Raw genomic sequence first — 25746 nt, 5'->3', positions numbered from 1 at the left:
GTCTTTGTGATTCAGGACAAAGCCACAAAAAAATCAAGACAGATTCTCCTGCCCTCCCTATTCAATACTGTGTACTTGAAAATTAAAGTCAGCACTGCAAGCAGATTTTTACTTGCACTTAAACACTTCCCTGAAATGTTTGCTGTAGCAAAGTAAGAAGTGAGGGAGGAGGAAAATGCAAATGCCCCAAAGCAGTATGAATCCTTAGAACTTCAGGTCTGAAGAAGTTACATTTGAGGCTTAGAGCTTTTCTCAGGAGCAATTTCACAAAACTAGACATTAGGTTTATGCGAAATGCTCACTTTGAAACCACGACTTGGATGACTTCTGGTGTTATGCTTTGTGGGTGGCTTCTTTGTTTATTTGTTTCTTAAGAAAAGCATAGAAATTTCTCTTCATCCCACTTGAAAAGTCTCATGTTGGAAAACTCAGAACTTGATAGAAAAAAGTAACATTTACGAGCTTCTTGAATTCCCTCTATTATGTTTTCTGTACCTCTGCTGATAATGCAAGTAAGGATGCTTAGAAAAGGGGAAGAAGGGGACAACTTGGTTATATCCTTCTCCAACTTTTAAAAATCTCATCCTTTGTGTTGTTTCGAGAAACCTGCAGACTAAGCACCTCCAGATGATTCAACTGACAAATTTATTTCTGTTTCCAAACTTGTTACTAAGGAAAGAAAAATGCAGTTTTCTGCTTGCAATTTTTTTTTAAGGACGACTGACATGCATTTCATAACATTTTTATTTCCATTTGGGATTAATTGCTTCTGTCATCAGGTGGTCAGCAGAACCAGAATAACAGGCTCCTTTCTGCCAGTTCCTTTTGCTAATTTGACAGAAAGAGCTGCTGCGACTGTGTCCTGGAGAAGCACAGGTCACATTTGTTTTCATGCCTCTCCCTTCCAGCAACATGGGAATCATAGGAACGAGTGCTGAGGAAGTGGTGTGAGGAGGTGACACAGTGGCTTTTTGATGGCATCGTGTGAGTGCCCTGGGATCATCCTCTAATTGATACCTCTGGGCTGGCAAGGATGATGGGATGCAGGAACAGGAGCACGAAGGAGGAATGCAGGAGGTTTTGAAGGCTGATAATGCTTCTGAGAAGCCTGGAGAGCAGGCGTAATAAGTTTCAACCAGAGACCAGGGAAATAATATTTTAAAGCCAAACAAACAACAAACTGACCCAGGAAGGATAATTAGCAAAACTGAACAAGAGCAAGGTGCGCTGAGGCCCAGCTCATACTGTGTTTTAAGAGAGACCGGCTTAAATTTCTCTTTTTCAGTGTGTGTTTTTGTTCTCTGCTCTTGGCCCTCTTTATTGTGGGGCCTCTTATTGATGCTAGATCTGAACACAATTTAGTTAGGACATTTTAGCACAGACCAAATGAAATTTCCCAATTCCCAAATAAGCATTGCTGTAACATTTACAGCATCAAAGTAAATTGTTACTTTATTTGAGCTTCCTCTGTGTTTCCCTGGAACCCAGCAAGGGGAAGGAGCTTTTTTATGCTGTGGGGATGACAAAAAAAAAAAAAAAAAAAAAAAAGTTAACTTTCCAGTAAAGCCACAGAGTGTCAAATCAGTCCAATTTGTTATTAGTCACCTCAGGACCAGATCAGCCAGTAGCTGTTTTGGGAATCCATGAGGGATTTTTTCCAGCTCACTCTCCCCTGTGGTGGTTAAGTCACAGCTTGCTCGTGGCCGGCTGATGGCTGGACACAGCCTGGGCTCCGTTCTGGCTCCTCAAAGCCTGACACGTAAACAAGAACTACGAAGTTTCATTAACTCCTTACCAAAACTATATCTTCCCATCCCTTTTCATAGCTGCCAAGCGCTTGACAAGATTGGGAAAAACCAAACCAAGCCTTGAGATACGTGTTGGTTTATTTACTAGCAATTTACTTCCTAGGAAGAAGCACTTACAGGCATGCAGAGAGGGCATGCTGCTTCTCCTGCGTTGGGGGCGGGGTGGGGGGAAGCGGATTCCCCATCACTGATTTTCTCTTTCTTACTGCAAAGTCCTGCCTTATGTCATGGCCTCACCCTGCGGACCTCTGAAGGACCAGATCCTGCAAACGGTGGAGAATCCCATTAAATCAATACTTGTGTAAAAGCCTGGCCCTGGCTATCATGCAGAGTTGGGGGCAGAGGGTGGCATGTGACAGTGAGAAAGCTCTTTTCTCTCTCTCTGTCCGCTGGAGGCTGGACCACAGAGCATCAGGTTGGTCTGCATTGCAGCCCAGCAGCGGATGGGTGCATGGGGCTGCACTGTTTTGGGCTGATTTGGGTTAAACTGAGCAGTGTAGACAAAAGCCATTGCGTCCCAGCAGACTGCAATCCCTCACCTGACATATCCCCTCCCTTGTGATGAACACTCCGTACGCACCCCACTGCAGCCAGGCTGTCACCTTGACCAGCCTGCCCACTTATGTCCTTCACCTTGCTGATAGTGGAGCTAACTATGTGCTCCTAATATTCTCATATTCCTGCCTCCTCCCCTAACAGCTTTTCCTTTGTCGTCATCGTTTTCCCCACTCACTCTTCACCTTAGTCCCAGCCCTCTGTTTACCAATATTCTGCTATTATTAGGTGGCCTAGAAGTGCACACATGATATAGCACTGGTACCATGGGAGCTACAGGGCACATTTTTCTGTATTATTGACATGCTTCCCCTCTCTGCTATGAAAACATACCAAACCATCACCTTCCCATTCTCTGGTGCTTCCAACCTGTAATGCTGACAGGGCAGAAAAATTGTCTTTCACCCTGCTTTTGACCAGTACCCTTTTCTCTGCCATTAGGAGAGATGGTGCTGGCTTAACAGGGAGGGTGATGGAAGCAGAAGTGGATTCTCACACCTGGTTTACGTTGTCTGTGGTGGACAGACTCAGAGCAGGCTGATCTGCCTTCTCAGTACAGTGGTCCCAAAGCAGACAACTAGAAATAATTGTGTTTGTGCTTGCATAGCATGTTGCACTGGCTGCCCTAAAGGTGGTCTAATCCCGTAGGGCTCAGGAGTGAACATAACCAGCTTTCTTACTAGTGGTATTAAGGACAGCTGAGATCAGAATAATTATTTTTAAGTAGATGGTCACTTTTATGTCTGAGCATGGTTCCCTCACCACTTGTGTTTCACCCACTCTACTGAATTTTGCTCTTGACTTCTCACACAGTTTGGGCTAGCAGTGCTGGGACTGTTGTTTAGGCAGGTTAATTGCTAAAATCTCCCCTTGCAGCCTTATCTAGCTGGGAGGGTTACTCTCATGCATAAGCTTGGCCACTGGAAGCGGGGCTGGAGGCTGAGGCTTCGGTGCCTGTGCAGGCATCACCAACCTGGTTGTTTTTTCATATGCCTTTCTGATCCTATTCTATTCCAAACTATGCCTATGGGAAAGTATTTGCACTTGGGGCTTTCCTCAGTCAGGGGTGTTTCACAGAGCTGGTCATACCTTTTCTTCAATTTAAAAGCAGAAAATAGCTTTTCAATTGAAAAGTCCTTGGATGTAGCTCCAGGAAGAGGCTTGACAGAGCTTCGCAGACTTTACAGTACGTTTCTCAGCAAGATGTAAATCTTTCTTTCTTGTTGCTGTTAGACTCCTGCCATAACCACACAGGCAGTTGCCTCTGGTGTAGGACTGTTCTGCCCCATGCCAGCACTAGTCCTGGTGCAGCCCTGTGGCCGTGGACACACAGGGTACTGCTGAAGGAAGGAGCCAGGCAGACACTCCCTGTCTTGCTTCAGCTTGGACATCTGCAGTTTCAAGCGGCTGTTCCCTCAACATAGCCCGAAGGTCTCGCTCTTGCCATGGTGCAAGGCATTTTAGCAGCTACCCATCACCAGAGAGAAAATCTTATTTCCCCCACAATCCTGCTCCTTGCCACCTTCTCCCACCATTTACAACGGCTCTGGTGCTCCTTGAATGCTTTGGATGAGTAGGTTAAATTTGCTATGCTAGAAATGATCTGCTCATCTCTTTTATTTTATATTTTTCTGTATTCTTTATTTCACATTTTTCTGTGCCGGGTGTCTCAGGGGGCTAGCAAGCTGGTTCAGCTGGAGCATATGGCTGGGCACTGCAGCTGCAGGATGTGGCAGAGAGCAGCAGGATCCTTTCAGTCTGGGCTCGCCCCACGTTGTGGGGCCCCACATGATGCTCATCCCCATGCCTCTCCCCAGCTGGGTGGGTGGCAGTCTCTGTGCTGCTACAGCTGTGAGGCTGTGGGTCCCTGTGGGAGCCAAGCAGCAACTGGTTCAGGTAGGTGGCCCACCAGGGTTTAGTTATGCTTTGCAGATCCTCTCTTTGACAGCAAGGAGCGAGTATATAGTGTGTGCTGCTCTCTGCTCCACCAAGTCTGTGGTCTGTGGCCCCCCGAGAGCTCGTGGACAGATACTGGCCAGTGCTCTGCTCCCCATGAGCCTGTTGACACAGTGCTGGTCATGGTGAATAAGCACTGGCTGTGATACTGATACCCTTCCTGTAGACCTCTAAGTCTCATAGTGACCCAAATTAAAGTCACTTTTCTCAGATGCATGTGTCTCACTTATCTCATCTTCTCTCTTATGTCCATCCCTGCAGCCCTCTGGGCACATGTGGCTTCTGCAGACCTTTGGCCCTGTTCTTTGGTCGTGGTGTGGGCTCAGGATGTGGTGCAACTCTGCAGCACTCTGTTCGGAATCCTCCAAACCATGCATGACAGGAATGGAAAGCTGTCACTTGATCACTGGTTGCAGGAACAGTCTCACCAAGCCAGCTGACTGTGCAGCTGGAAGAGGTTAAAAATTAACCCTGCAATAATACATGTGGGTAATTTACTTTCTGCTGGTTTTGTAAGTAGTGTCAGTGTCATTCAAAGCAACCTAAAGCGGTGCAGGGCAGGGGGTACAGGGAACAGGGTGAGTATAGGCAGGAACTGGAAATATTTGTGGTTTATTATATCAAACAATGTAGAAAGCCTTTGATTTTTGTCAAGGGGGAGATACTTTGCTCATGTTCCTCTGTATAGCTCTGTTGAGGAGGGTTTATATATGTTTTCCTCCATTACACCAAAGATACAGTTATCTGCTTCGTTTGCAGTGCCAAGAATGTCAAGCCTTCTCTTCACCATTTATGCACTGATCTTCCACAAAGGACACAGACATGAGGAGAGGGCTCTTTTGAACATCTCTGCCACGCAGAGACCAGGTGACTTCTGCTTAACTTAGTGAGGTGCTAGCAAAACTATCAGAGATTTTACACAAAAATCAGTTCCCCTACCAAGCTTTGTTTTCACTGCATAGTTGACCTGGCCCAGTTACAAGCACAGATCTGCCTGTACTCCTATGACCTTGCTGATGCTGTGCTAATCTGTGTGTATCTGGTCACCAAGCCAGACTTTTCTGGTGTTTAAAGGCTGTACGATTTTTTTGCAGCCCCTTGGCTGCCACAGGAGAGCTAAAGAACATGCAGTGGAGAACCACCACAATCCAAGTGATTTTTATTTCATTTTCCTGTCTGCAGTCACAGTGCAAAACAGGTAAGGTCCAGTCCCAGGTTCTGCCCTCTACAGCCAACCAGGTAAGCTGGTCTGGACTGGGAGCACACCCTGGTCCAGTCAGAGGTTTGTCCTCTATGTATTACAAGAGCCACTGATTTTAATTTGAATCAGAATATGAGTTAACTGTACAGTGGAGAAATACCCCCAGAGCAGCTTCTCAGGATGTTGTCATAACTCTTCAGTTGTGGAAAAACAGGGTGATAAGACCTGAATTTCTAGTGTTAATATTGGAGAGGAAAGGTATTGCAGTTTGGTTTTTTTTAATCCTTCAAAAAGAAGTCACCTTTGAAGGTCACCTTTTAAGAATTCCTTGGCTGTTCCTGGCCAGACAGTATGTGAGAAGCAATGTGGTTTTCTCTGAAAACAGCTCTGTAGAAAGTGAGCACTTTGACTTCACATAAAAAAAAAAAAGAAAGGAAGAAAGGAAAAAAAGGAGAAAAAGAAAAAAAAAAAAAGAAAAAAAGAAATACAAGTCCCTGTGCTAAAAGGTCTGACTATTCTAGACCAAGCACAAAATCTATTACAGATGTATTAATTGCCTGCACTCTTTATGTAGTCACACATTACACCTGCTCTTTCCTGTAAGAGTCTCACACCAGTAGTGTTTTCCATCCCAAACTGGATATGATGCTGAAATACCACACAGAAAAGGAATTTGCGAGGAACAAGCCTGAGCTGTGTTAAACCAATGACTTAACATAACATAAAAAGAAAAGAGCCACCCAGGAAAACCAGATGATGAAATTTGCCACCACTCAATTAAAAAGTCATCCTTTCCTGTTGTTCAGTGAGCACTGGGCTTTCCAAGTTCACTAGTCTTTCCTGGGATGAGTGACTCATAAACCTGATAGGAAAAGGCACCTGTTTTTAGCCAGAGGTTAAAGCAGCTCTCCAGTTACCAGAGTAAACAAAGGATTTATTTCTGTCCTTAGCAGTTGCCCTGCGAAGTCCAGGAGCACAGGAAGGCTGGCAGGAGCAATTACGTTCGAGCCAAGTTTGCTGAAGTCAGTAGAAGGTCTGTGAAGTCCATGGTAAGATGCTTGTAGATGCCAGTGGGATTTGGCCTGTGCCTTTTGAAACAAAACGGGAGAGAAAAGTTGGTGCAGTGATTGTGCTGCCTGCTGAGCTCCAAGGAGCTGGAAGGTGTCTGTCATAGCGTGGGACATGTTCTGTTCTCTGGCCCAGAGATGTCCATCTGTACTGTTGGTAAAAGAGCAGCTGTCAGTCACAGAGATGTGATGGGTATATATGCATTCAAGACTATGACGCTGACCAGAGACCACAGTAATGGCAACCACAAAAGTGGCTAAAATATTTGGAAATGAGAGTGTTGGATGTGTTGGTATCATGGAAGCTGAGAGGTTCAGTTAGCTGGGAGTCACTTATTAATCACAACATGAGAAATGGGATGTGTTTGATCTCCACTGTGGAGTGCTGAAAAGTGCAAACACAACATCGGCTTATTTCAGGTCAGCATTCAAGACAGTATAAAGACAAGATGGATTTTATCTTTTATTTAACTGGATTTAATTACATGCATGAGCTTCAAAGTGCCTAAGGCCTAATGGATGGTGACCTAAGGTCTGATTGAAAAAGCAGCAACAACCTAAACGTTAAGCTTGTTTGTTGGGCCATATGGCATGCCTGGACTGTGTGATGTTTCAGGAGGGATGTTAGGAATAAAGCACCCAGCACATCCAAAGCATTTGCCAAGATTTCCAGCTTCACTCAGAAGAATCCGAACACCGACCTCTCCTGCCCTCTGTACCAGCGTGACTCAGGAGCTTGGCTGGGACAGGTAGGAGACAGTGTTTCCAACCACACCTCCCTGAAAAGTCTCTAGTGCCCTCAGATAGAGCATGCTGACACTTGGAGAGGAAAAGGAACACTTGAATATTCATTTTGGAAGATCCACGTGGCTAGGAAATTCCAAATTACCAAATTTAAGGAAAAGAGGCAATCATCAAAGGCTCGTTATCTTCATTTAATTTTGTTTTAATTAGTGTTACCATGTCAGATACTGTGACAGTCATTTATTTGCATTTCTGGCTGTGCTTGGTTTCAGAGAAAACTATTCTTGTGTCTGGAAAAAGTACAAAGTCTCTCTTTCTCCCTCAGATAGCACAACGTGTTTCCAAATACAGTCTTGGAGAGCTACTGTGAAAAAACCAAAAATTATCATAAAAAATCTGCTCATGGAACTAAGACCTGCCGAGACATGGCTAAACATAACTGCTCGTGGCAAATGTTTATGGGAAAACTGGGAGCTTTAAATTGCTTGATTATTGGATAAGCAGAAATGCTCAGAAAGGAAAAGGATACAACTTTTGCATGTCTCTGCTTTAAATGACTGCAGCATGGTTCTGTCCATCGCAGGAAGTCTGTGCCATGTTGATTCACAGCCTGATCTAGCTTAGATGAAAAAGATTGGTGTAACAAATCACCAGCTGGAATGTTTTGAATTTCCAGTGCCTGTGCAGTGCTTGGCATCCTCACAGAGCAGCCACCCCAGGTGCTTCCACTTTGAAGATGATCAGCTCCAGACCCTCACTTTCATCTTGGTCACATATCCAATTGAAAGGACCTTGACGTAACCATGTCTGTTTCACATTTAAAGAGAACTGCTTAAAAGCTGTTTAAATAATTTGTGCTTGCATTTAAGAATCTCAAAGCTTTGGCCGTATCAATTCTTGAAGCAACCTCATGAGGTGGGTCTTCTCCTTATTTATATAGGAGTTCAATGAGGCATGGAGAGTGAATGTTTTGCTTTGTGTCAGTTCTGTGTCAGGTAAAGAATACCAGCCCTTAGCAGCCACCATGAATCGCCTCAGCGGGCTGACTGACATCCACCCGCTTTGTCTCTGAACCACACAGCTCAGAAATGTCATATTGGCATCCTCAAGACATCACCCCTCCTTGCCAGCTGGGTGCTCCCCAGACCCAGTGTGGTGAGGAACCTGATGGGCTGCGCGGGCTCTGCGCTCAGCGGGGTGAACAGTTGGCTCCTGGGTGCAGCAGGGGACCCAGATGTGTCTATGGCATAGTCCTAGGGTTCCTCCAACACGTGCTCATTTTCTGGCAAGGAGAAGACCCAGAAACATATTTAGATTAATATCCAAGGTCTCAGCCTCTCCCACAGCTCCTTCAGAATGTATTTTTATTGTGTGCTGGGCTGAGCTTCCAGCTGATGGCTTTTCCTTCTGCATCCCCCAGTCTTGGAAGTCCCTCATCAAACTTCTCCCTGGGAAAGCTGGTAATTCATGACACCAAGGCAGGGAGTCCCTGCTGCTGGAGCCTCTCTCTGCTACCTGGCATCCCAGGCTGCGTGCAGTATCACCCATACCCTTGGTCTGCCTTCACTGCCTGAGCTGGCTCACCATGCGATTAGGCAATGACCAGCGCTGACACAAGGAACGGGGCAGGAGACCCTGACCAAGGAGAAGGGATGCCTCAGCCTGGTCCTGTTGAAGATGTCATGAAACTACCCCCAAAGACTGATCCTCCGTAATGAGTGATCCAGCGTGGGAGTTCCACCGGGAACACTAACACAATGAGTTGGTTTTGATTTTCTACTATGGCCTGTCTCTCTCAAGTGGTCCTTTTACATATGGATCATCCATGGACCCCACGAGCTCTCTGGCAGCCTCCTGCTTTTGCTGTGCTAGGAAAAGTCTTATCATTACGTTTTACACATTTAGCAAGTTGCTTTTCATTTTCTTGTACTTTATTGTAGTTTCACATCCACTTTGTCAGACTTTATGTTCTTTTCCATCTTCCTTTACTCTCTATTTTTTTAAGAATTTTGACATCTCAGAAGTGTTACATGGTTTAATCATGTTGGCTTACTTTTCCTTTGAATATTTTCTCTTTGATGCTGAGCCTGCTGTAGAGTGTCTTTAAACAATCTTATATCATCAACAAGTGCTTTACTGGTTTTAGCTGCTGATTTCAAGAAATTTCCTCACTTTTATGTGATTCTCCTTTTTAAAGGTAAACATTTCATTTGGTACACTCAATGTATGTAGATCTTCTGAGAACTTGAGTCACATAATTGTCTTTCCCTCCCTGGCATGAACTGTTATGACATTTATACTGTTTAAACCTGGTATAATAGTATTTTACTAATTAGTTCTTTCTAGAAAGTTTCCCAGATACGTGTGTTGTCAATATCCCTATTTACAGCCAGACATTCTAGTTCATCTTCCTTTATTTTCAGATCACTGCCATTTGTACAGAGAGGGTTTTAAATGTGGTTGTGGGCTAGCTACCACTTATCTTCATTGCCTTCTGTCCTATCCTTTTTCTTAACAGAGAGATTTGACAGCTTCATCCAAACTGTGTGTTCTTCCATACCTCTCCCTTACCCTTAGTCTTTAATTTAAAACTCTCCTGCAACTCTAACTCCATTAAGTCCCAGCTCCTTTCTGTCTTGTTTACATAGATCTCATTTTTTCTACATAGGCACCGCTTTTCCAAATAGCTTTCCCCTTTTCTAATAAGCCAGCAACGTCTGTAACAATAGCCTTGCAAGCTTCAAACATTTATTTTGCATACATAGAACTATTTAATATCACTTATCGTTCATCTTCAGGGTTTGAAGTACTCTCTCTTGCCTTCCCACTTGTGCTCTTCCCTTTGCCACATTTAATAGCACCATCAGTCATGCTGGAAAGTTACACCCAACCAATATTAGGAAATGCTCCCTGCTGCCTCATAAATCCCTGGTGCCACCAGTAACAGCAGAGGAGGAGGAGGAGGAGGGGGAGAAGGAGAAGGAGGCATTCCAAGCATATGGACTGTCAGGCAAATGAGATGAAGCCGGGTAGGTCACACACACTGCTTATCACAGTCACAGTCGCTCATGGTGAAATCTTGCCCACTCAGCATTGGCTGGTAATGTTGGCATTTGGCATTCCGTTGGGAATTTTGTGCCCCTTGGAGATTTCAGCCTCACGCTGCATTTTGACAGTCCCTCTGAGGCAGCAGAGCAGCCCCCTCCCTCTGCCCCAGCTGTGCTTTCCTTCCCGTCCCTCCTTGGTGCAGGCACAGTCATCCGACTCCTGAACAGCAAAGAACAAGGTATCGCATGGGCCTTACTGTGTTGTTAGACGACCCTCTTCCATGCCAAGTGTGAGACAGGGTCTTCAGTCGACACAGGCTTTGTATTTAGTGCTTGCCTGTCCTTCAGTCAGTTTCCCATCGTAATACAGAGGGACTGATCGAAACTGGGGTACGCTGTCTCAGTGAACAAGACGAGCGCAGGCTGAGGGACAGGGTCGTGGTAGACACACAAGGAGGATGAATGTGGCATCTCTCCTGTTTCCCCTGCCCGGTGCTCCCCAAAGCTCGGTGCTGCATCTTGCTGCCGTGCCAGGCTCCCTCTGATCCGTGACCACAACTCTGTGCATCAGACGTCACTCCAGAGCCGCACAGCTCTTTCCCAGGAGATAAGTGAGGGGGGGGATTGCCTGCACAACAGCTATCCTGAGCTTTCCCATGCTGGGAGGGAGGGAGGGAGGAGATCCGGCTTCCTCCCTGTCCGAGCGCCAGCCCCGTGGGCCTGCCACGGCACTGCTGGGAACATCCAGGGGCATTATGCAATTTGCAGAGGCGTTTTTTTTTATGCAGCCTGGCAAGCCAGCGTCTGATAATGGCTCTCCTTTTGTTTGTAGCACACAATCGAGCTCATGATCTTCTCTCCAGTACGGGCAGCCCACGGTGTTGTGTCCTGTACTGCTGCAATTAGGAGAGCTGGGCTGTGCACAGGACAGGGAGCCCTGCAGCGCTTGCATGGGTGAATCACCTACCCTGAGTGCTAGTTAGGCACAAATCATTAATGGTCTAAAAGAGCTGGAATAGGCTAGCTTGGCTTCGGTGGGAGTGCAGATTGTGTCTTTTTCAGGAGGCATGGGAACCCTTCTTAAATCTGTTTTTAAACTTCTCGACTTTGGCTTCTGAGTAATGCCACTGATTTCATTTTCCAAAGGTCACAGGACAATTATCTTCTGCCATCTCCAAAAGGCATGACAAATGTTCCTCTAACAAAGTAACGAATTGTTCAACACAATGCACTTAGCAATTACCTTGCCATAGAGGTATTTACAGCAGGTAGGGGAAGATAAACCAGTTTGTTTCCTATTGTTTTTCAAAGGGGGGAGAAAAAAAGGGAAAGGCTGTGGCCATTTTGTGATGAGTTTGAGGGATAAATACAATTTGATGTCTTTACTGAATGCTTTCATGGGTCTTAAAAGATATTTTAGTAGACTTAAGTCTATTTATAGACTATGCCTTTTAGAGATTGGAAAACATATTCACTGCTGTATTCTGTGTACCTATTTACATTGCATCCAAAGTTAAAGCTGTCCATAACATTAATTCAGTACCTTCTCTGAATGCTCCTTCCCATGTAGTCTTTATTAACAGGATCCTGTGCTATTTTCCCCAGTATCATTCTGCCTCCTGCATGATGCTTTTTCACATTTTGCACTCAAATTGCCTTCTAACACGGTGGGCGAAGGAGTCAGCCATGCAAGAAATTAGAAGCAAAGACTACAGCGTGTTACTGGCTGCAAATCTGTTACCAGCACAAATCTAGGTCCGTTTGGCAGGAGGGAAACCAACCCTGTACCAGCAGCAGAGTGCTTGTTGGCCTGTGGGTGAGCAACGCGGGGTCACTGCAAATCCGGTTAGACAAGTGTGCGCCTGCCTCCCTGCCCTCTTCCACTTGGCAGCCTTTTCTTTGCATTTTTGTCTGAGAGGCTGATACGGGAGTGTACAATGGAAACCGAACTGCCTCCCCAGCCCTCAAGCTGGTCCCAGGACATCCTGGCGCACCTGCATTGGCTGGGTGAGGTGAAAGAGAGGTCGCATCACTCCAGCATGTTGGTAAGTGGAGTCCAGTGCCATCAGCCAAATATTTTTCAGCAGCATGAAATAAAAACGAGGAAAACAGCCAGACTGGATGTAAAGGCTGTGGCTATGTAATGGGCAGGTGATCGTATCCACTCCTGCTGCAGAAGAGCAGGCAGTGTAACAGCTCTCTGGAGTGAGCATCCCAGGAAAGCACCTATTTTCTTGGTGCTGGGTGCCCCAGGACATAGCCCCAGACCTAAGACAGCACATCCATGCAGGATTTCCAGCTTCCGTTTGAAAGTCTGGGTGCTCCTGCTGTGCAAAACTCCCCACTCTGAACTTTCTTTGGTTCACACACAACTAGAAGGAGGGAAAATGTTGTAGGTAAAGCGTCGAGAAATGGGTGCAAAGGAGGAAGGGTCTGTGGCTCTGCCACCAAGTTCTTGTGCAATCTTGTGCAAATAATTTCTCATCTCTGTGCATCTATTTCCAATCTGTGAGGTGAGAATAGCAATACTTCATCTCATCTATGCACTGTTGTCCTAAATTATAAAATCTTCCAAGGAAAAAATGCCTGTTCCCAGGTTAATACACAGAGTATAGCCCCATAGGACACTTTTTCTCCTACCTGTTTCCTCATGTTGTGTCTGGGCTTTGCAATGACTGTCATGTAGGGTAAACTGTGACATCTCTGTGTTACGTGCATTTGTGTCCAGCCTCGAAACGTTATTTCATTCCCTGAGGTGTGTGCTGTTATCAGGCGAATGAAATGTCCCAGGCCCCTGGTAATTATTCATTAGGTAAGATTTAATGTGTGTGTGCATGCAGGGCTGGCAGCTACAAGTGGATCTCACAGGAGTGGACTGCGAGCCAAGCTTATGTCAGTTTTAGGGTAGGGATGGATGAGTAAGTGGAGTAAAAATAACAAAGTGGTAAGATCAGTAGCAGTTTGCCCAAAACTTAACCCAAAACCTTTTCTTTTCATCCCGAGGCCAAACTTACAGTTACCCTCAGAAATATAAGACTTGGGGTAAATTTGCACCCACATCTAGAGCAAATCACAGTTCTGCACTGAGGCAAAGCAATGTTTGGGACCCAAATCCAGCTGCCAACTGTGAATGTTCATTCTATTCGTACTTCCCTAGCTCTGAAAAATGTTGTAACTTCTTGTGTTTCTTATACGCTTGTTCTGTGTTTGTTACCAGGATTACTGTTTTCCTGTTCAGAAGACTGCCTCTGCAATATTTCCTGGCCGAGTAAGGGTGGAAGCCTTGGTCGCACCAGTTTTGACCAGAGCGCATCTGGAAGTCCAGGTGAATATAGGCACAAGCTAAGGAACAGCACGCAAACACATGGTGGACATTATACCAAAGAAATCAAGTGAGTGGAAAGTTATTATTTGGCTGACAGTTAAGAGTGGGAGATTGATGAGACACATAGATCTCAGACAAGCCCCTGTTCCTCTGGGATTTGAGGTCTAAGACTGGACTGGTTGGTGTCCAGCTGTCCTAAGCTGGTTGATGTGAGAATGTGATGCTGGTGGGATAGGCTGGACTTTGAGGATCATTTAAAATTATTCTGATAACAGGTGCAGGAGAAAACTGCTTTGGAGATGTGGGGAGCAAACCTTTTTTTGGAGTGGTGGGATATAACAAAGGGGAAGAGCCCTGGTGACATTACAGTTCTCGGAGGCTCTGGAAATTGTGCCTGTTTGGCTTTTCTTGGTTTCCACCACCTTCTGTTCTCTCTGTCTGTGTTGTTCACCCACATAATTACATAAGACATCACCAGCTAAAACTGCATTTGCCTCCTTAATAGATGGCTCATTATCTAGGGAGGGAAACAGAAAGGGCAAAAGCTTTTATGTGCCAACAGCACTGCTGAGATGTTCGTGTGCGTTGCAGGAAAAGAAAAGGGTGTAACCTGTCTGTCCTAATTTATAGCCAGATGGGCTGAAAGAGTCAAGGTGTAACGAAGGTCAGCGTGGCTGGGAATGGGGTGGAGGCAGTGGAAGGTTACTCTCTTGACATAAAAGCAATTCTCCAACAAAGACCCTCTCTCATGCAGCAGAATGGAGTGAGGCAGTTCTGTCTATATGTAAAAGTACTCCCACAGCTTTGATCTTTTTTCTGGAAGTGTAGGCTTGCAAAGAGGGTCTGGCCTCATCTGGGATGATGTATTGGGCCATGTGGTGCTGGCCTTGCAAAGCAGCATAGGGAAGCCTGCTGTTCTCTGTATTGCGTCGTTCTGGAAAAGTCTCCTAATATTCTGGTTACTGCAGTAATGGCAACACACTGCTGCAATGCCCAAGTACCCTGCCTGCTCAGAAATGCCATGACATCACTCCTTCTCATAACGATGGGCTTTTGTCCAGTTTTGGCCAGGATATTTAGCTATGAGTGAAAATGAAAAAGCAAATGAGAGAGAACAGGTCTCCTACCAAAGCTCCATCTCCAAGGACCTTAAAATGTGGAAGTATACAACCATACTAGCTTGAAAGCAACCCTTTAGCCTTGCGTACTCTTCAGTGTCAGGTATATTCTATCCCAATCGGTATATTGTGGCAAGCAACTGTAGACAGGTATTTGTTTTATTGATGTTTAAAATAAACACTTGTTTTGAACTCAGGACAGAGCTGTATAGTTGCCAGGTATCAGGTCTGCTTTCAGCAGAGCCTGTGGCCGATACGAACTGATCTAACCCTATGGTGGTGGGTTTCGTGCTGCTGCCTATGCTGGCAAGAGACCAAAATGCTGCTGTGGGCTCCCCCAGACATACAAATCCATGAAGTTTTGCAGCTGAAGTTTCACTTCATTTCACTGTCTGACTCAGAACCTTCTTACTTGATTTTCTTTTATTTCCTCTATGCATTTCCCGCAAGAAAGTTTAAAAATTGACTTCTCTATTTATGTGATATCACCCTGGGTTTTGGTAATAAAATGTGCCGGGGGCGGGGGGAGAGGGAAAGAAGACTTCTCAGTAGGGGGTAAGTGCTGATGACTTTAACAAAGTCACGGTGTAATATGCTGTTCTGCTGACTTCTGCCTTCTTTAATTACCTTCTGAATCCCCAGAAGCTGAACCGTGCCTCACCAGCTCATTATGTCCCCTGGGTTTGCTCTCCCCAACAAATTGGTGCTTTCCCTGCAGCCTCTGGAGGCTTTTTTTGCTGCTTTGATACATCAGATGTGTTTGTTTTGCACATTGATGTTTGTGTTTTCCGCACTGCTTGTGTTTTCCAATTCCTTGGAGCAGTGAGGATGCTGCTGAACTGTCAGAATTGCAGTAGGATGCTGACTTGAGGTTACTGTCAATGGCTTCATTATGTTAACAAGGGATATTTTAAGAAATACAAAAGATGTGGCATTTACATTCTTGGGAGAGGGAGGGGGGAGAAGGAGAATGTGTGTGTGGATGAATGGACTTACACTGCAGGTCCTCCCCACTGTTCAGTTAAAAATGACTGGCTGGCTCTCTGCACGTAGTTTGCTAGCCAGAGCAACGATGGCTTCTGTTGTGTATTTCTGGGCCGCTTGCAGTGTACTTGGCTCATGCAAGCACGTAAGGCAATGAGACCCTTCCTCCTGAGGAGCTCCTCATATCTGTCCTGGGGCATCTGGGTACCTGAAATGGGCACAGCCTTAACAGACACAGCAACGGGACATGCAGCATCACAGCATCTTCATGTGGATGTAAGTCAGGGTTGCTGTGGTCTTGCTCCCTCCTTCGAGCCAACACTAGCATTGGTGTGGCTGGAAAGCGAGTCAGTTTGGGAAACAGCTGGGAAAGAGGTAATGCTATGAGGAAAAGGTGATTAATTCCCTATACGCTTGCCTTCTGGAGGAAGGGAGGAACACGGCTAGGTGTGGCCAGGGCTAAGGAAAAGATGGCACCCATGTCTCCTCTGCTCGGATGGGCTCTCACCCTCCAGATATTCTTGAGGGAGAAGATCAGAGAGGAGGTTATTGCCTGCAGATCTTCTGTCTTAAATGGGTTGGAGACCTGTGCACAGCCCACACCTCTGAATCGAAGGGAGCAAGTTCATTCCCTTCCTCCCTGTTGTCAGGCTGTTAGGAGATAGTTGGCATATCCCTTATCAAAGGCAATGTGATCCTTTCCTTAAGCCTGTCTGCTCGGTGGTGTTGTGTAAACACAGATCAGTAAGGTGACACAAATCCTAGCCTATTACCAATATTCAGCAGCAAATTAAGCGCCCTTAAGCTTCGCATATTATGATTTCATGCATTTACAATTAAAGACTTAGATAAGATTAATTACTTTCAAGGTGACTCTTCACAATTGTCTCCTTATAATGGAGTTTGTAACCAGTCTAGTGCAGCTTTGTCACTAGGAGAAATCCCAGACAATTTAACAGTTGGATAGAAAAGGTTTCTTTAACAGGCCTTGTGCTTCTCTTACACTTCCCTTAAGAGGAAAATAACTCCCTAGCAAAGAGCACATGCAGCATCAATAGCAAACTTCATAGAGAACTGTCTACAGCTGGGGTTTTAACTTTATTTTTGTTGCTCCACAAGTGTAAATAAGTATTTTAGGCACCCTGTTCTTCCAAAGCCCCTGAGTAGATGAAATGTAGCAATATTACAACAGAAAAGAGCCATACAAGCTGGATGGAGTGACCAGATTCTAGTACCTATCTTTGACAGCTTTTCTCCATACAAAATGCTGAGAGAAGGGGGAGGAAAGGAGACTCTAAATTCTAGCACAAAATGTCATCTGCATATTTATTTGTTACTCTGCCTTATGCCCAGCTGAAAGAGACCAAACGGGTCCAGCAAAAGTGCTGGCCCCTCAGCTGATGGAGGGACTGCAAAGCAAAACCCAGCACTTGGCAAGGAACAGGATACAGAGTTGAGTGGGATTTCCCTGGAGGAGATGCCACTGCCTGAGAAAGAGCCCTGTGACTGCTGCTCAGGCAAAGCACTGATGTTAGCAGGAGAAGTGGGCAGGCTCTCTGGTCTGCTAGCACTTGGATAGCTCAACCGCAGCTCGGCCAGAATGGCTACAGGAATTTTATGCTTGTGTCTGGCCTTACAATATACGGACCAGGAAGCATTATCTTTAGAGGTACATGCTGATTTATCCCACATGGGACAACTATTTCTGGTTTTCTTTCCCAAGGCAGCATGCAGGGAAACTGATTAGTACTCACAGTAACACTGCTCACTGTGCTTGGGAGTTAAAGCACAAGCAATAAAAAGCCCTTAGCTACACCCTCCAAAAACAACAACAAAAAGCTGAGATTTCAGGGTGCATTGTTTTTGATGGGTGACCTGGCTCTAAATTTTGAGGCTTCCTACTCCCCACATTTTTTAGTCCTGTGAACTAGAAACCCGTGCTTTTACTTTTGGTATTAACTCTTGAGGGTCTTAGGTATTGCTATGACTCCCGAGAAAATGGGCTTCCTGGAAAATACATCACAAGATCTCTAGTAGAAGCCTTGTTTAAGCTACTGAATTGTAATGCAAAAAAACACAGGAGTTAGGTGGGAAAAGTGCAACTCCCCCACAATCCTTTCCCATTTTCTAACAAGCTCTCGTTTGCTCCCTAGTTACAAGATCACGAAGCAGTTGTCTTCTCATTTCTGAAATATCAGCAAACCCTCCTCCACAAAACTGAAAATGTTTTGAATAATAAAATGAAAGGTGAGATTTTTCAGGATTGGCTGGGGGAACAGCATGAGTCCTCCCCACTACGATGAAGAGGGACCGGATCTCTGCATCACCTGGGCAGCGCCACTGGGGACATCATAGCTGGGACTCTTCAGATCATCACATGCCAATAAGTGACAGCAGTGGAGGGCTTCTGTGAATGCTGGCCATGCATAGATAGAGAAGGATCTGTTTCAAAAACAAAAAGTTCCTGAGCTGGTCTTCTGCGGGTGTCTGATGGCAGCTTGTTCAAATGTAAGTCGACCCCCTTAGTTAACAGGTCTACCTGAGCGGCAGCGGTAGGACTGATCCCCATAACAGGACTTTGTAACGAACGCATTGGTAGCATCATTTCACTGCAGGTTTTATTACATGCGAGTACTTACATCACAGTGACTTCCCATCGCATGAGGTGTTTGTCTTCTGAGGATTAGCACAGCGCTGTGCCATGAAGTCTGGTATAGCTGAGTAAGTGGTTTAGTGTAATCCTCCTGAGAAGGATTGCTGTCCTGAAGGGATTCCTGGGAAGGCTCTGTGCTTCTACCAAGCTTTTAGATGACTTTCAGTCAGGTTTTTGAGGGGGGGTGTTGGAGTTTCTGCAGCTTTTCTGCGATGCAGTCTGTCTCCAAGACATCTGGGCAGTGGCTGCGTCAGCAAAGACCGTCACAGAGCTTAAAGACAGTTGGTATTGTTGTGTGAAGAAGACCTCAGTGAGTCATCAGATGATCTAAGTATGACACTGACAGGTGGGCACCCCAGCACAGAATTCAGACAGGATCATGCCTGAACACTTGCGTTTGCTGTTGATGTCTGGTGTATATATAGATGCTGATTCTCAACATACTCTTGTTTTGCATTAAGGCACCTTCAGAACAGCAAATCATGTTCAGCACCACTCCAGGCGTGCTCTGCAGCAGCAGGGTGAAGAGTGCTGTTGCTGCAGTGCCCAGGCACTTGGAAACTTGTTTCCCAGTGTTTAGAATAAAGCACAAACAGGAGCTCCTCAAAGTCACAGCAATGTGCATCCTATATCCTCTCTTCTTATTTTGTTATTAGCCAATTGGTGAAATTTTCTGGTCTGACTCATGTAGGAAATTTGGTCCCAGTTCACACTTCGCAAAGGCAGAAGAGACCTTTGAATTTAAAGTTACTAAACAAAGTTTTCCAACAGGAAAAGAAAGAAAGAAAGCAGTACCACTCTTGTCTTAAAGTGACATTTCTGGACTAAGGTCATACACAATGACAAAACAGAAATGATGGAAGCTGCAACAGAAGCCCTGACAGCTAGGGAGATTTTAAGTAGTCCAGATATAAAGCGTATCCTTGGGGCCCTGGCAAGGATGCAGACTTCTCTCCCACACAACCTTTTGAAAAGCCAAGTACTGGAATTTTAAAAGGCAAAAATATTACAGCAACAGCAACAATAAACACAAAAATCAGATGTTAAACGATTGCTAATTATCTTATCAATGTGTTGTAAAATTGGGAGGGAGAGGAAGGAGAAAGAAGTACTCAACATTCTTTAGGTTTATCTTTTAATTATTCAGTAATTATCAATGGAACTAAAGCACACTTAACACCAGGGTTTCGCAGAGGGGTTTCAGCTTCATAATGGAGAAAGCATTGTGGTGTTTGGGGGAGGAGGGCAAACGGACCCCTGTAGTGCAGATGAAGCCAAAGTAAGAATCAACTACCAAGATCTATGGAAAAATAGGGCTTTCACCTGGACAGCTAATTTTAGCCTTTTTTTCAGAAACCAAATGCCTGGAGGCACCTACAGCAGATTGAAATGTGCATCGGTGGGCATCCCAGCGTGGTACCCCAAGGGTGGTCCCGTGCCCAGGCCTTCCTGCTAGCAGTGCTCCAGTGCAGGTATGTGCCACGTGCTCTGCTGGGGCAAGCAGAGATACGACAACCAGGTGAATGTGTCGTAAAGGCTGAGTACATTTAGCTCTCCAGTTCAGAAATAACGCAGAGAGATGATCAGACGATTAGGAGACGTAATTGCTCTGGCAACCGAGCTGGGCCACAGGGTATCTGTGGGCACCAGAGCAGGGAAATCGGGGCAGTTGGTGCTTCCTCTGTGCAAAACAGCCAGGGCACAAATGCCAGCTGTGTGTGCAGTACTACTTCGCCGCTGGAGCAAGCCGTGAGGAGCACTGGGCCTGGTCAGTTATTGAACTGTCAGTCTGAACTTTATCCTTGACCTTTCTGAAAAACTGTATGTTACTGTTGCATTGGGAACTGTGGAAAATGTAAGTCCTCTTTTCTCCCAGCATTGCAAGTCTCCCTGTAGATAATTTTGTCAAATTATTTAACCCCACTCTCAAACATTAAGGTTTTCAGGCATTTTCGCCATTGATCTTTCACAGAAGTGACTTAGAAGTGAAAAAGGGGTCTGTTTTGGTGAAAATTTGGAGGTTGGCAAAGGTCCCTAGGGTCAAATAGCGACAGAATCACTGACTTACCAGGAGAGCCACATGCAGCACCTAAATGCACACATTTAGGAATAATTTAAGCAGGTTTTTAGGAATCAGGTTGCTTTGCTGTTGTCTGTGCTCTTCTAGGTCTGGCTGGTTTTATTCTGTTGTTAAAAAACAAACACACCTTATTTACTGCAGAACATGCAGCCTTGTTTGGAATTATTACAGCTGGTGCTGTGTCCAGCTGCTGTTTCCACTGTTTTCCTTTGGAGATGAAGCTGGTTTGAGAGGGTCCCCCCGCCCTGAGCCCTGCTCTCATCCTGCCCACCCGCTGCGTGCTGTCCCCCTGCCCCACACAGGGCAGCCATGGGTGGCCTGTGCTGTGAACCCAACCACTGAAATCACTGGAGGGTTCTTTTAGGACGTTACAAAGAGTGGTTTAACCTGGGTTCACCAAGCGTCTCAGTGAGAGAAAGAACAAGTCAAAACAGATCATTTGCTGCTGGATTAATGAGCTGAAACTCTTAGGAGCCCCAAAGCCAGCACAAAGGATGGATGGGAACTTCTGCCAGGAGCAGCGACAGGGAGAGGGATGAGCAGGGGTGGGAAGGGGAAGAGCATTTCCCACTTTTGGTCGCAGCAGCTCCACCATGGCATGTCATTTCACCCTCTGTTGTGCTATTGGGGTTGAACATAACCCTGCTAAAAAAACCTAGGCTTTGGTTTGGGTTTGGATGGAATTTTGTGTGTGCAAACCTAGATCAGCTTCAGGGCAAGACCCCACCACCGCTTGCAGCTGCACCAGCAAAGTGCTTTGGGGATGGGGGAACCAAAGGGGGAGGCAGTGAGCTGGCAAGAGGGGTGCTGAGCTGCCAGGAAAGGCAGGCGGATTCCCCAGCCCCCCCATCAGTCAGTAGCATCATACAGACCACTTTCCTGCCACAGAAGCGTGCAGCCTTCCTTGCCCCTCTCTCACGGGGGCTGTATGTGGTTTCCCCCCACAGCCGCAGGGTCTGCCGCAGTGGGTGCATCCTCCTGGACCAGTCCCAGCCGTGCTGCCTTGGCCACGCTGCTGCCTTGGCCACACTGCAGGATGCTGCAGGATGTGGGATGCTGCAGGATGCGGGATGCTGTGGTCGGGAGCCTTCTGCGCACGCCTGGCTGGCGGATCTCACCTGCCATCGCCGTGACAAAGACGACGTAGGTGCTGATGTGAGCCGGGCTGCAAAACCCAGCGTGGGACTTCCTCTGGAAAGTGGAGGCACTCGCCTCCTCCTCCACCTCCGGTGACAAGTGACAAGTGCGGTGACCTGAGCCAGGCCTCCTCCCCGCTCGCAGGAAGGGGGGCTGACCTTTGGGGCCGGTGGCAGGGTCTCCTTCAGCCGATTAAGCTGAGACTTTCTGGAGGTTGTGCTTTAGTCAGTCTCAAGCTGTGAGGCTTGAGAGGAAACACTGGGTGACAGATTAAAGCTGACACCATGCAGGAGGTCAGACTAAGTGATCCGGCAGTCTGCTGGCCTTCAGCTCTGATGTGGGAGCCAGTTCTGTTTGCATTTCACTGCTGGCTGCCGTAATGAATTGTCCCCAAAGCCTTCCTATTGCAGCCCTTACTGCAACCAGGCCGTGACGGAGCTGAACTTGGAAGAGATTTGGCCCTGCTTGTACTGTGGCTTACTATGCTATTAAAAGTAGTTTTAATTTCTAATTTGTGATTCTTGTTACTGCTACCAGTGCCTGGTCCTGGACACATCAGTGCAATATCTGAGCATGTGTAGCTTGGCTTTGTGCCTGTCAGAGGGCAGAGTCCTTTTCATACCACTTGATAGCTTGGGAAATGTAGGCACAGACAGACCCTTTTAGAAATAAGTTGGGCATTAACTAGAGCCCTGGGTTTAGATCCTTGCTTGACCAGAGACATGCTTTGTCACATTGCTTACATGTGTGTGTTTGGTTTTTAATCTGGTCTGAAGTGACTACGTATGGTTTCAGGTACCAGACTCTGAGTTAATCTAAGGACCTAGGATCCCAGACAGTTTTTAGTGGTACATGGGCACTTTGGACAAAGCATCAGATACCTTTTCATGCTCTTAGGGGAAGAAATTGAGGTCAGGAGCCAAACTTTCTTGGGAAATTTGTGGCCCAAGCAGAACAGAGGACCCAGGTTTCCCGAGTTCCTACCATTTAACCTTTCTTCCACACCCCCAAGCCTGTCTGAGAGCACATGCTTGGAAGGATTCCTGTTTAGATACGGTACAGACCTTTATTCTGCTCTCCTTGCAAGTGTAAACTTTTAGCAGGTCATATGTATTTGGCAGGAAGGTCACATCATTTAAGATACCCACTTTGTGTACATAGAAAAACGTCGGGACCAAGACTGATCGTCTGGGTATGGGGAGAGAGATCCCATCTGTGCAGTGGAGCAGGAGCTCAGTTTTGGGTGTGATTTACCCCACCGGCTGGTCTGGGTAATTATATAACATATCAAGCCAAATAATCCCTCTTTGTGATATGTAAATTTATTTACAACCATCTCTTAAGGCAAAGAAAATATATGCTGTGTGTCCTCCTTTAACTGTACTTCTTTTAAGAACGTGATCAGCAATCATTAATTAGCTGGGTAGCTTAACAGCCTTAGAGGAGGCTGTGGCTGTTTTCCTTCTCCCCAGACCATGCCTCCCACTCCTGGGAACTGCTGAGCTCTCGTATCGGGGTGAGACAAGAAGATAAGGTGAAAAAGCGAGGTCAACCTCAAGCTCTGCTTCCCCACAAACAGACATCTTGAGTTATGATGTAACTCCCACAAAAACCCCCACAAAAGCCCAGGGAAGGGAGGACTCCATGAGAGAGGGGCAACAGGTGGAGGAAACGTGAAACACATCCCAGGAAATCCATTATGGACAAGTATTAGCACTTCATCTGCAGCACATGACACTGTATCACTGTTCCAGCTGCTGAGGCTTTGAACTGTCTTGTGAAACTAGTTTGAAACCCTGGTGGAGGATTTAGCTCCTAAAGCTCCCCAACCTGTTTTGGCAGGGGCTCGTGGGCAGTTAACCATTACTGGCAGGACAAGGCTGATGACCTAATGCCTGTGCTGGTGCAAAGGAGACAGGCTCAGGTGGTGATTTAAGCCTCTTTTTAGGAACCATTAGCAAGGGGCAGCCTGTTTGCTTTTTTCCCTGTAAAATACGAAGCAAAGATGCAAACCAACAGGCATATACACACATGGGTGATCGACTTGTTTGGTTCTTGGTGCCTTATCCCAGCACCTGCTTGCGTAGCTGTGACACCAGAGGCACCTTTGGGCTCTCACACACTGTGAAGACATGTCATGTATTGTGTGGCATCTCCGAGAATCCCCATGCTAAGCAGAGAAAATGCAAACTTAGAGAGTAGGTGGTGTTGGAAATGAAGAGGCTGAGGGGAAGGGGAAGGGGAAGGAGAAAGGGAAGGGGAAGGGAAGAGCTTTTAGATGCCATTCAAGATAAGATGGCTGGGTAGGGACACCATGGGAGTATTTCAGAGGAAAGAGAGCAGAGCTGGTGAGAGACCAGTAACGCTGTGACAGGAAGATGTTTGTGAGCTTGGGGAAGGAAGTGTCAGGGGTGCAAGGTCTTGAGCCCAGTGCTTTTCCTTTGTGGAAGAGTTTCCCTTCCTTATTGGTACAACACCCTCCCTCCCACCCCGTCCCCACACTTCAGGCAGTGCCTGTGCAACTGGGTGACCTTTGCAGGGAGAATTATAGATGGTTTCATCTGATATGTGCAAAGCAAGAGCAAGGCATGTCCTAAAGGTAAGGAGCTGGCTGGCCACATCGGGGTTTGACATCTCCCACGAATTCAAACACTTCTGGTTGAAATGAAATGGAGCTCACATGGGAGGATCGCTGCGAGAGAGGGGACTGAGGAAGCTACCAGTGTCCTGCTCTGGGAGGGAAGGGTCTGGGTAAGCCCATGAGTGTCGAGTGTGGATAGTTAACAGAGCACTGTGATGCTCTGTACTGCCTGCCATGAAGGCAGAAAACCCCAGAGGATTTTCAGCTACCAGGAGACGCACTCACAGTAATGCTGGAGGCAGCCAGCCTGTGAACAAAATCTCCAGCTAATCATCCTCCACTGACAGAACTCAGTATGCATATTGTTGGGGGATTCCTGTTTTCATAGATAATCTCAGCTGCTTACTCACATTTGATTTCCTGGGCTGAGGTGCCACTTGATTTCCTACAATATGTGCCCGACTATATTCTGCAGGTAGCTATTCTTGATGTGTTTTGCTCCCTCAGTTTCTTCTGATGAGATGGTTTAGGGTAGGGATAAAGAGAAACCAGATTCCATTCCATTGACATCTGCTTTTGTTTTAACCAGCAATAAATTTAATTGCAATCTAATTTAAATCTCCTCTTCATGGAAAAAAAAAATTAAAGATTGGGAGAATTAAGTATTTTTTAAATAAACTGGAAATATGAAGAGAGCGCTCTCACACAGTAAAAATACATCAATGCAGGAAAAGCATTTTAAAGTTAAAAGAAAATGAATCTAAATGAGATTGTTAAAACTTAACACTTAAACTTCCTTCACTGATACTGACATAGTTGGGGGGGGGGGGGTATTTTTTTCCCCACAAAAAGCAACTTGGCAGGTTTCAAAGTGAGTGTTCTCCCTCATTCAAGAAAGTCAGGAAGGGGTGAGAGGGGTCAAGAGACCTTGGATCAGCAGCAGTTTCATTCTAGTTTCACTGTTGGGCCCTGTATCCATCCGTCCCCTGGACTGAACCAAAACCCCCGTTTTTTGTAGTGAAGATTCTTGTTGGAGGCAGATTAGGATTTATCCTTCCCAGCAGGAACATATTCCAAAATTACATTGAAACCTGAGGAGAGGAAACAATCTCTGGTTTCGGCAACGGTCTGCCTTTGCAGGGCAGTGAGAAGAGGTAATGAGCAAAGGCACTCAGCCAAGGCTCTGAAATGGGCATGTGTAGGTGAGAGAAGGGCCCCTTTGTGTCTCAGATGGACTTGAGCTCCTCTGAACATTTGTTTGCATCCTTCAGTGGGAGCTGCCAGCTGCCGAAGTCATTGGAAAGCCATCCAAAGTTGCCAAAACTACATTTTCACGTCTTTAATAGAAGTGACTACTTTTCACATATGCTGATTTTTCATGATGAACAAAGCCATGGACTGACATCACCTGTGTTTCTGTAGTGGTGTGGGGGGGTCCTTACATCAGCAAGTTTGCTGCAGGAATGAGCAGGGCATGAGCAGTGGGGTCT

The 25746-nt window shown here is 46.1% G+C and overlaps 1 long non-coding RNA gene across 4 annotated transcripts in view; it reads left to right on the top strand.

Annotated features, from left to right (window-relative positions):
- Positions 1–22181, top strand: part of LOC121094196 — a 35828-nt gene extending 13647 nt beyond the window's left edge. The window contains exons 1-6 of one of the 4 annotated variants that reach the window (XR_005829771.1): positions 5275–5517; positions 6471–6569; positions 13596–13770; positions 17959–18313; positions 19812–19930; positions 21486–22181. This is a non-coding gene — a long non-coding RNA (uncharacterized LOC121094196). Of the gene's footprint in view, positions 1–5274; positions 5518–6470; positions 6570–13595; positions 13771–17958; positions 18314–19811; positions 19978–21485 lie in introns of those variants that run through there. The other 3 variants (XR_005829769.1, XR_005829772.1, XR_005829770.1) reach the window with 3 other exon arrangements.
- The last annotated feature ends 3565 nt before the right edge of the window (positions 22182–25746 follow it).

Source organism: Falco naumanni, chromosome 9, assembly GCF_017639655.2.
Source record: "Falco naumanni isolate bFalNau1 chromosome 9, bFalNau1.pat, whole genome shotgun sequence".
In the NCBI taxonomy this organism is placed as follows: Eukaryota; Metazoa; Chordata; class Aves; order Falconiformes; family Falconidae; genus Falco; species Falco naumanni.
Note: the sequence above shows the minus strand (reverse complement) of the source record. Positions and strands in the feature narration are given on the sequence as shown.